This window comes from Phyllostomus discolor, chromosome 11 (assembly GCF_004126475.2).
Source record: "Phyllostomus discolor isolate MPI-MPIP mPhyDis1 chromosome 11, mPhyDis1.pri.v3, whole genome shotgun sequence".
Taxonomy (NCBI): Eukaryota; Metazoa; Chordata; class Mammalia; order Chiroptera; family Phyllostomidae; genus Phyllostomus; species Phyllostomus discolor.
The window spans coordinates 28,207,908-28,215,486 of record NC_040913.2 but is presented as its reverse complement, the minus strand read 5'-3'; the positions used below and the strand labels follow the sequence as shown (position 1 = coordinate 28,215,486).

Here is a 7,579-nt window from a genome sequence, read left to right as displayed (position 1 = left end):
ACAATGACTGGGGTTTGGTTTTAGGATCTCATCATTTGGTGAACTCTGTAGGACGAACAATTGAGAACAATGCTTTGTTGAGTAACAGATGGCAAAAAATCCAGTTGTTAGTCTTTTTGTTTGTCTATTTATGAGATCAGATCAATTAATTATTTTTTATCCACTAGCAAAAAAAAAAACACCCTTGAGATAGAGACAGTTATTGCATTTCAATATCATCTGCAGATAATATCGTAGAACTAAAAGTATGGACTGTGTGTCTGGGACTCTGCATGTTTGTAATTGAGAAAAGATGTGCTTTTTTGTGTGTGAAATGCTTTCCTACTTAAATGAAAGGAGCACTATTTTATGCATTTATAGATACTAATAATTGTTTAAGTAAATAAAATATTCTCAAATTCCCATAGACTAAAGAAACCAAATCTTAGTACTGTAAATATGCAGAATTTTTTTGTGAAAAACAGTCCTTCTAGAAACTGCTAGTTTAGAAACATTTTCAGAATCTATATTCATAGTTAAGGTAAATCTTAAGACTGTTATAATAATTTTGTATGAAATTTTTTCTTCTTTTTTCTTCCAGGGGAGAGCGCAAACACAGTCCCCCACTACCACAAACTGTTCAGTTGTATTTCCCACATTTGGGGAAATTGCAGGGGTCAGCAGACCCATAATGCAATGGGTGAGCCTTACCCCAAGAAAACCACCTTCACAATTGTGGTATCTCCTCTTCCAGCTAAGCATAAAATTTTGTGTGTTTTAAAAAATACTTAATAGCTACAGGTCTTTTCCTTGAGGCTAATTGCATGTACATTTTATTTACTTACAAAAAATTGGTGTTTGTTTCAAATGAAAAGAGTAATTATAATAATTTAATGTTTATAGTAAAAACTTTTATATCACCAATTTATTTGTCAGTGTAAACTATTTCCAAGATCTTTAGGTAACTTAAAATCTTGGGTTATTAAATTGAGTTAATTGATAATAATGTTGGATATTTGAATACTTTCTTAGAAAATTTGAATAATAAAACATTGATTATGAAGCATATATTTCAGTTTACATATGTCCTTATCTCATTTTTATATTCCATAGAGTGACTTTTTTAGTCATGTTAATGAGTCTGCTCATTTTTTCCATTTAAAAAAAGATGTGAGTTATGTGTGACTATAAAAAGTTGTATTAAAGTACATTTTTAAGCTTTGCTACTCTGCTAAAATATTTGATTATGACACAATTTTGAGCTTTCTACCCCCCATTTTCTCTGTGAATTAGAAGAAGATATTTGATTAAAAATTATTCATATAGGTATATGGATATATTCAGAGCAACAGTGACAGAAAAATAGAACCCTTCATGCAAGGTGAAGGAAATAATTTTACTTTTTTTTCAGGGTAGAATGAATCGTTCTGTCCTAAAGGGTAAACACAGGCTGTCTCAGAATATAAAAGAATGTAATGAAAGACCAACTTGAGGAAATACAGCAAGTTATAAAAGGCATGACAGGAGAGTGAATATTATATGCCTTGATCCATAAGATTTATATTAAATTTTTATTACTGCTATAACAAATTACCACAAATTTAGTGGTGTAAAACACCCCAAATTGATTATTTTACAATATTGGATGTCAGAAGTCCAAACTGGGTCTCAGTGACTTAAATAAAGACGTCAGCACAGCAGCATGCTTCTGGGGGTCTCCAGGGGTCTCCAGGGGTCTCCGGGGGAAGTTCTGTTAACTTGTACCTCTCAGCCTCTGAATGCTACGACCATTTTTGGCCCATGGGTTCCTTGCATCAAGTGATCATATCACTCTGACCTCTCCATCTGTAGATGTGCCTTCGCATCCTGGAGAGTTGCTTGCATCAGCCAAAGCTAGAGCATTCATAGGGTTCATCCTGTTTGGTTTTCCTTGTTCCAAGACCAATGCCTTGAGCTGACAGTTGATAAAATTCTAAAACTAGTTTTGAAAATATGTTGTTTGTATAAAAATACAGACAACACTGGAAAGAGTGTTTCATGTGGGAGGGTAAATCCTCATTGAGGACCTCAAATGAGGTCCTCATTTTCTGTTTGTTCAGAAGTGAACCTCACAAAATACTATGGGCAGTATTTTTAATGTTCTATTTTACATGGTATATGAAAAAGCTCCTTTTTATTTTATGATAGCTCTAGTCCACAATTTAGGAGATTATACTCTTTAAAGATGAAATGAGCCATTCTGAATTCATATCCAATTCTCACTATCCTCTCAAAAACCAAACACAAATATTTTTGCTGTTTTCTTACTTACAATGGCAATCAATTACTTGTACAGATGCAATATGACTCTGCCCTCTGTGTTACCAGGATATAATTGGACGAAGTCAATAGTGCAATCAAGGCTAAACTTGGAGTATTACACTTGAAAAAAAATGCATTCAATCAGGTATGACAAACTCATATTAAGGAATAAGGGTAAATAATATTTGGAGCAAAATTCTGTAATATCTTACTAAGAAATCTGACTTATCTGGATCATACAGTTTTAGTCTCTCAGTTTTAGAATTCAAAGATTTTTTTTTACAAAAAAAAATGATTGCTAGTAATTTAGGGACCTTAACAAATCATAAAAAATCTCAATTTAAGAGAAATTTACTCAAATATATAAATTAACAGTTAAAATCTAATGGACAATGTGTCTTGGGCTTGGATCCTCAACCTCAGAAAAAAAGAATAAACCATATAATTTTCAGAGGCAATCAATGATACCTTTGAAACTTTATACACAGAAGTTAATGATTTGACATTATTAGTTGTCAAAACTGTTCAAGCCTGACTTACAGAACAAATTCAAGAAGGCTTATTGAGTTAAGTAACACTCTCATGGAATCTATACGAATAATGAGGCCAAATCTAACAAGAACAGTTTTTATCATGATCAAGTATAATCTTTGGAGATTCTGATCACAACAGGAGAAACTGTTGTAATAAAAGTACCCACAACTCGGATATAAGTAAAAGAGAATAATGGATATTTTTAATGCAGTATTGGATTCATTTACTGATTTTCAACCCTCTAGAAGCAGAGGAAAAATTGTTGAATTTTGCCTTAAGAGATGTAAATAATATCCATCAAGTAGAGGACATAATCCTAAATATTATGGTTATGGGTTTTAAACATTAGTCAGTTTTGCATTTTACCCAGCAATCTATCAAATTTCATCTCTATCTCTATATCTATTGCCATATATATATACTTAAATGTTCTCTAGACTGTTCATGACATGTTGCTGCTTCCATTAATAAATAGTGAGTTAAATATCAACTTTGACAAATGTTTATTTTATATTGGTGAGTATGAGATTCAGTCATGCTCTTTTAAACTTTTGAAAGTTATACATTAAAAATCCTATTTGAAAGTTTTTATTATTACACTGAATTTCAAGATGAATATATTGATATATTGTAGGGTTTTTTAATTTTTTAAAGATTATTTATCTATTTTTAGGCATAGGGGAAGGGAGGGAGAAGGAGAGGGAGAGAAATATCAATGTGTGGTTGCCTCCTATGTACCTCCAACTGCAGACCTGGTTCACAACCTAAGCATGTGACCTGACTGGGAATCGAACTAGTGACCCTTTGGTTTTTAGGCCAACACTCAGTCCACTGAGCCACACCAGCCAGGGCTAAGGCTTTTTAAAATATTTCAAGATCACTTATTTAGGATTAGACAGAATAAAGTTTAAATACAGGATTCTGGTTCTTTAGAATATATTTATTTGTGTGTTTTTGTGTATGTGTGTTTATAAATTAGTTTTTTCTTAATCCCTTTACCTTGTTAACCCAGTAGTTCTATAGAATATATATATATATTTTTTTTTTCAGCATTCTGTATGAAAAACATCACCATAACCAATAGACCTCAATTCATAATACCAACTTAAGGGAAAAAAATAGAATTCTAAGAAAACATGTTTAAAAAGATTTCTCCCATCCAAATGATTAGAATATTAGACTCTCAATAGAATGGGTTGAGCTTAGCTTCTAATGTGATTCTGAAAGGTATTTTCAAAAGAAATTATTAAAGTATAAATCTAATTGAACACAGTCTGGCACTTGACCTCACATGATACTCTAAGTATATTTGATTGTAAAATCCTTGTTAAAAAATATTTTGGATTAAACACATGTCTTTCTGCTACAACCAACAGGATTTGTGTATTTTTACTATTTTAGATCAACATGCATTTATGTAGATAACCCATGTTAATTATAACAAAATTTTATATTTGGCATTACATTGAGTGAGGACTCAAACTTCATTTATCAAATAAATAAACCATTTACCAACTTAAGATACATTATGCCTTAAAATTATCTTAGTGGCCCCATAAAATATATATTAATATATTTAAAATCAGACATTATAAAATTTGTCAAAGGAAAACTCTATTAATGACACATTCCCTTTAATAAAATTAATATTTATTAAGCTATTTCTGTGTTGTATTTTCCATTAAATGTAGCATACAACACTGATATTTAAAAGTAAGTTCAACCCTGGCTGGTGTAGCTCAGTGGATTGAGTGTGGGCTTCAAACCAAACGGTCTCCAGTTAGATCCCTGGTCAGGGCACATGCCTGGGTTGTGGGCCAGGTACCCGGTGGGAGGTGTGTGAGAGGCAACCACACGTCGATGTTTCTCTCCCTCTCTTTCTCCTTCCTTTCCCCTCTCTCTAAAAAATAAATAAATAAAATCTTTTTTTAAAAAAGGCGATGAAATATTTGGAGTGTTTCTTTTAAAAATAAAAAAATAAAAGTAAGTTCAATAACAAAGCTATATAAAATTCCAATAAATGTACTTATGCATTCTTCTCTGTTTAATATCCTATGCATGAGACTACAACTGTGAGTTCACAATTTAACGTTTATTAGAAAAAAACACCTCAAACTGTCGCCTCTTCTAGATGAATTGGTGGGTTTTAGGAACTCTGACAGCCCACATTGCCAGAAGAGTGAATGCATATTACATTGATTTGCTGAATATACTATGAAGTAACAGTAACTTCTGAATGGCCTCTGCAGTGTATTTTCATATTTGAAGTGAATGGGATATAGACTGTTCTTGTACTACATCACAAGAATGACTTTCTTGGGATTAGCATAATGCGATTCTCTGAATCCTCCTTTCGATTTTACTGTTTCTATGTGCCTGTTTGTTTATAAGAAAGCACTATCATTCACTCCAATTCATTAAAGAAATGCCTAAGCAGCATAGTTCTGTATAATTTTGAGCATCGTTTTAAAAATTGTGCATGATAAAACTGGATTCGTGCAATTTTTTATTCAGCTTTAACACTTTCCATTGAGACATATACTAGATTTATTTCAGGCTGATTATGCCAAAATATGATCAAACTGCTATAAAAGTATGTAAAAGAAGCTACACTTTTTTTCTTTAATGGGTTCATTTTGATATGAATATTGTTTGTTATTGGCTAACAGGGAAGATGTTTTGCTATTTTTATTATGGAAAAAATTATATTCAACTGCTATGTAGCATTTCAGTACCAAATATAGCTCAAAAATAGCCAAATACAGTACCAACTAGAGTGCACACCATGTCTTACCTTAATATTATGATTAATTGTAGACAATGTAGACAAAATGCAATGTATTGTTTTAAATATTCAGAATATCAGTATTCATTAGGCAATTATCTGGATTAATTTTGAATACTGTTTTATGCTGTTTACCTTTTCTTAATTTTCAATTATAATTCATATACAATATTATATTGGTTTCAGGTGTACAACGTATGATTAGACATTTATATGCCTTATAAAGTGATAACACTAATGAATCTCGTACCCATCTGGAACCATACATAGCCATTACAATACTATTGACTACATTCGCTATGTTGTTCTTTACATCCTTGTGACTATTTTTATAATAGGCAATTTGTTTAGAGTTTATCTTTGATCAAGTATTTGTCATTTAATTAGCTTTATTGTTAACTATGTTTCCTGTACCTAATATAATTTTGTAGAAAACTATCTAAATCATATCTTAAAAGAGTCCAAATGTTTGTATATTCGTGTCTGAAGCTACACACATTTTCTGATAAAAGGCTCTTTAAATTCAGTTGATAGAGTGCCAGTGGACTCATGGTAGCTACTTTGAAGTAGTGGAGAATTTGAAAATAATATATGAAATCAGGTTCAAAATAGGATAACATTACAATGTTACTTGTTAGCCCTTTGTTCCAATAGACTATCAATTGCTAACCAAGAGTCAAGTAAAGTAATCTAGCTTTAAACCAAAGATGATGACTTTTTCCCCTCCTTACTTATAGTTTCAGATAGTCTGTGTGAATTTATTAACATTTCTTGTATGAACTTCTGCTAACCTTGTGTGACTAATTCCAACATTAGCTTACCTGTGTCACAGGTTGATTACAAGTATGTCTGTCTTCATGTTAGGCAGACATATTTATTACATGCATTGTATGAAAAAAACCCTGTCCTTTATATAAATTGTGTTTGTGATATAAACACACAACACAATTACAAAGAACACAACTACAACATGCTATAATATGCTTGGTAAATTAATCTACTCCAAAAATATTAATAACTATTCTGTAGCAGGCATTGTTCTAAGAACAGGAGCTCAGAACATAAGCAATTATGAAAACACAGTAAAGGTATTTACTCTGGGTTAGGAAAATGTATAGCAGTATTATTTGGTAACTGACATTTCAATTTATTTCAGAAAGTAGAGCAAAATTTTTCTCAGAAACTCAAATGATAAGAGCAAGGTTCTACCAAGAGGTTGAAAAGATATAGGAAAAATGAAAAGAAAAGGTGTAGTAACCTGGATTTTCATAGATTATAGGGATGATAAGTAAGCATTATAAATGAATGGCGCCATTATTGAAAGAACAGTGTTTTAAAAATGAGAACTAGAAAGCCAGCAGATTTTGAACCCCCCTTTCTGAACCTTTAGCACATGAATAACAGAATGGAAGTTTGGGTACTAGAGAAAGATTTAACTAGAGAGAGGAAACAGAATTTATTTTAAGGGTTATAAATGTTAAGAGTTCATGAAAGGCTAAATATTTTTTAATTTTTTAAGTTTTTGAGGGGCTAACTCAAGGAATAGACCTAGATGTACAAAAACTGTGGAGAGCTCATATATTTTTAAAAGAAATATAAATTTTCTATAAATAAGGAGGACTAAAAATTCAGAGAATGAAAATTATATGTTGAACACCATCGGTAAATGCAAATTAAATAATAAGATATTAGTACGTTTGTAGGGTAAGTGGAGGCAGTCTGGCTTCCTCCCCCAGGTGTCTGGGTAGCTAAGGGGAGCAGTGTTCCCATAGCCTTGGAAGGGCCTGATAACTAGTGTTCTCATAGCCTTGAGACTAGGGCTAATAAACTGTTCCCATAATGTGAAGTGGGCTCACATGCTCAGAATTACATTATGTTATACAATGTTCTGTTCTGTAGTTTTCTGGCTTTGTTCCCCTCTAGTACTTAAACAGGCAGGGACTTCCTGCTGGGGGCGATGATAATCAGAGACACACAAGG

The 7,579-nt window shown here is 32.0% G+C and overlaps 1 non-coding gene across 1 annotated transcript; it reads right to left on the bottom strand.

Moving 5' to 3' along the window:
* Nucleotides 1-577: 577 nt before the first annotated feature.
* On the bottom strand, nt 578-741 carry LOC114509028. The gene has a single exon (XR_003685596.1). It is a non-coding gene; the product is annotated as a U1 spliceosomal RNA (small nuclear RNA).
* Nucleotides 742-7,579: the final 6,838 nt, after the last annotated feature.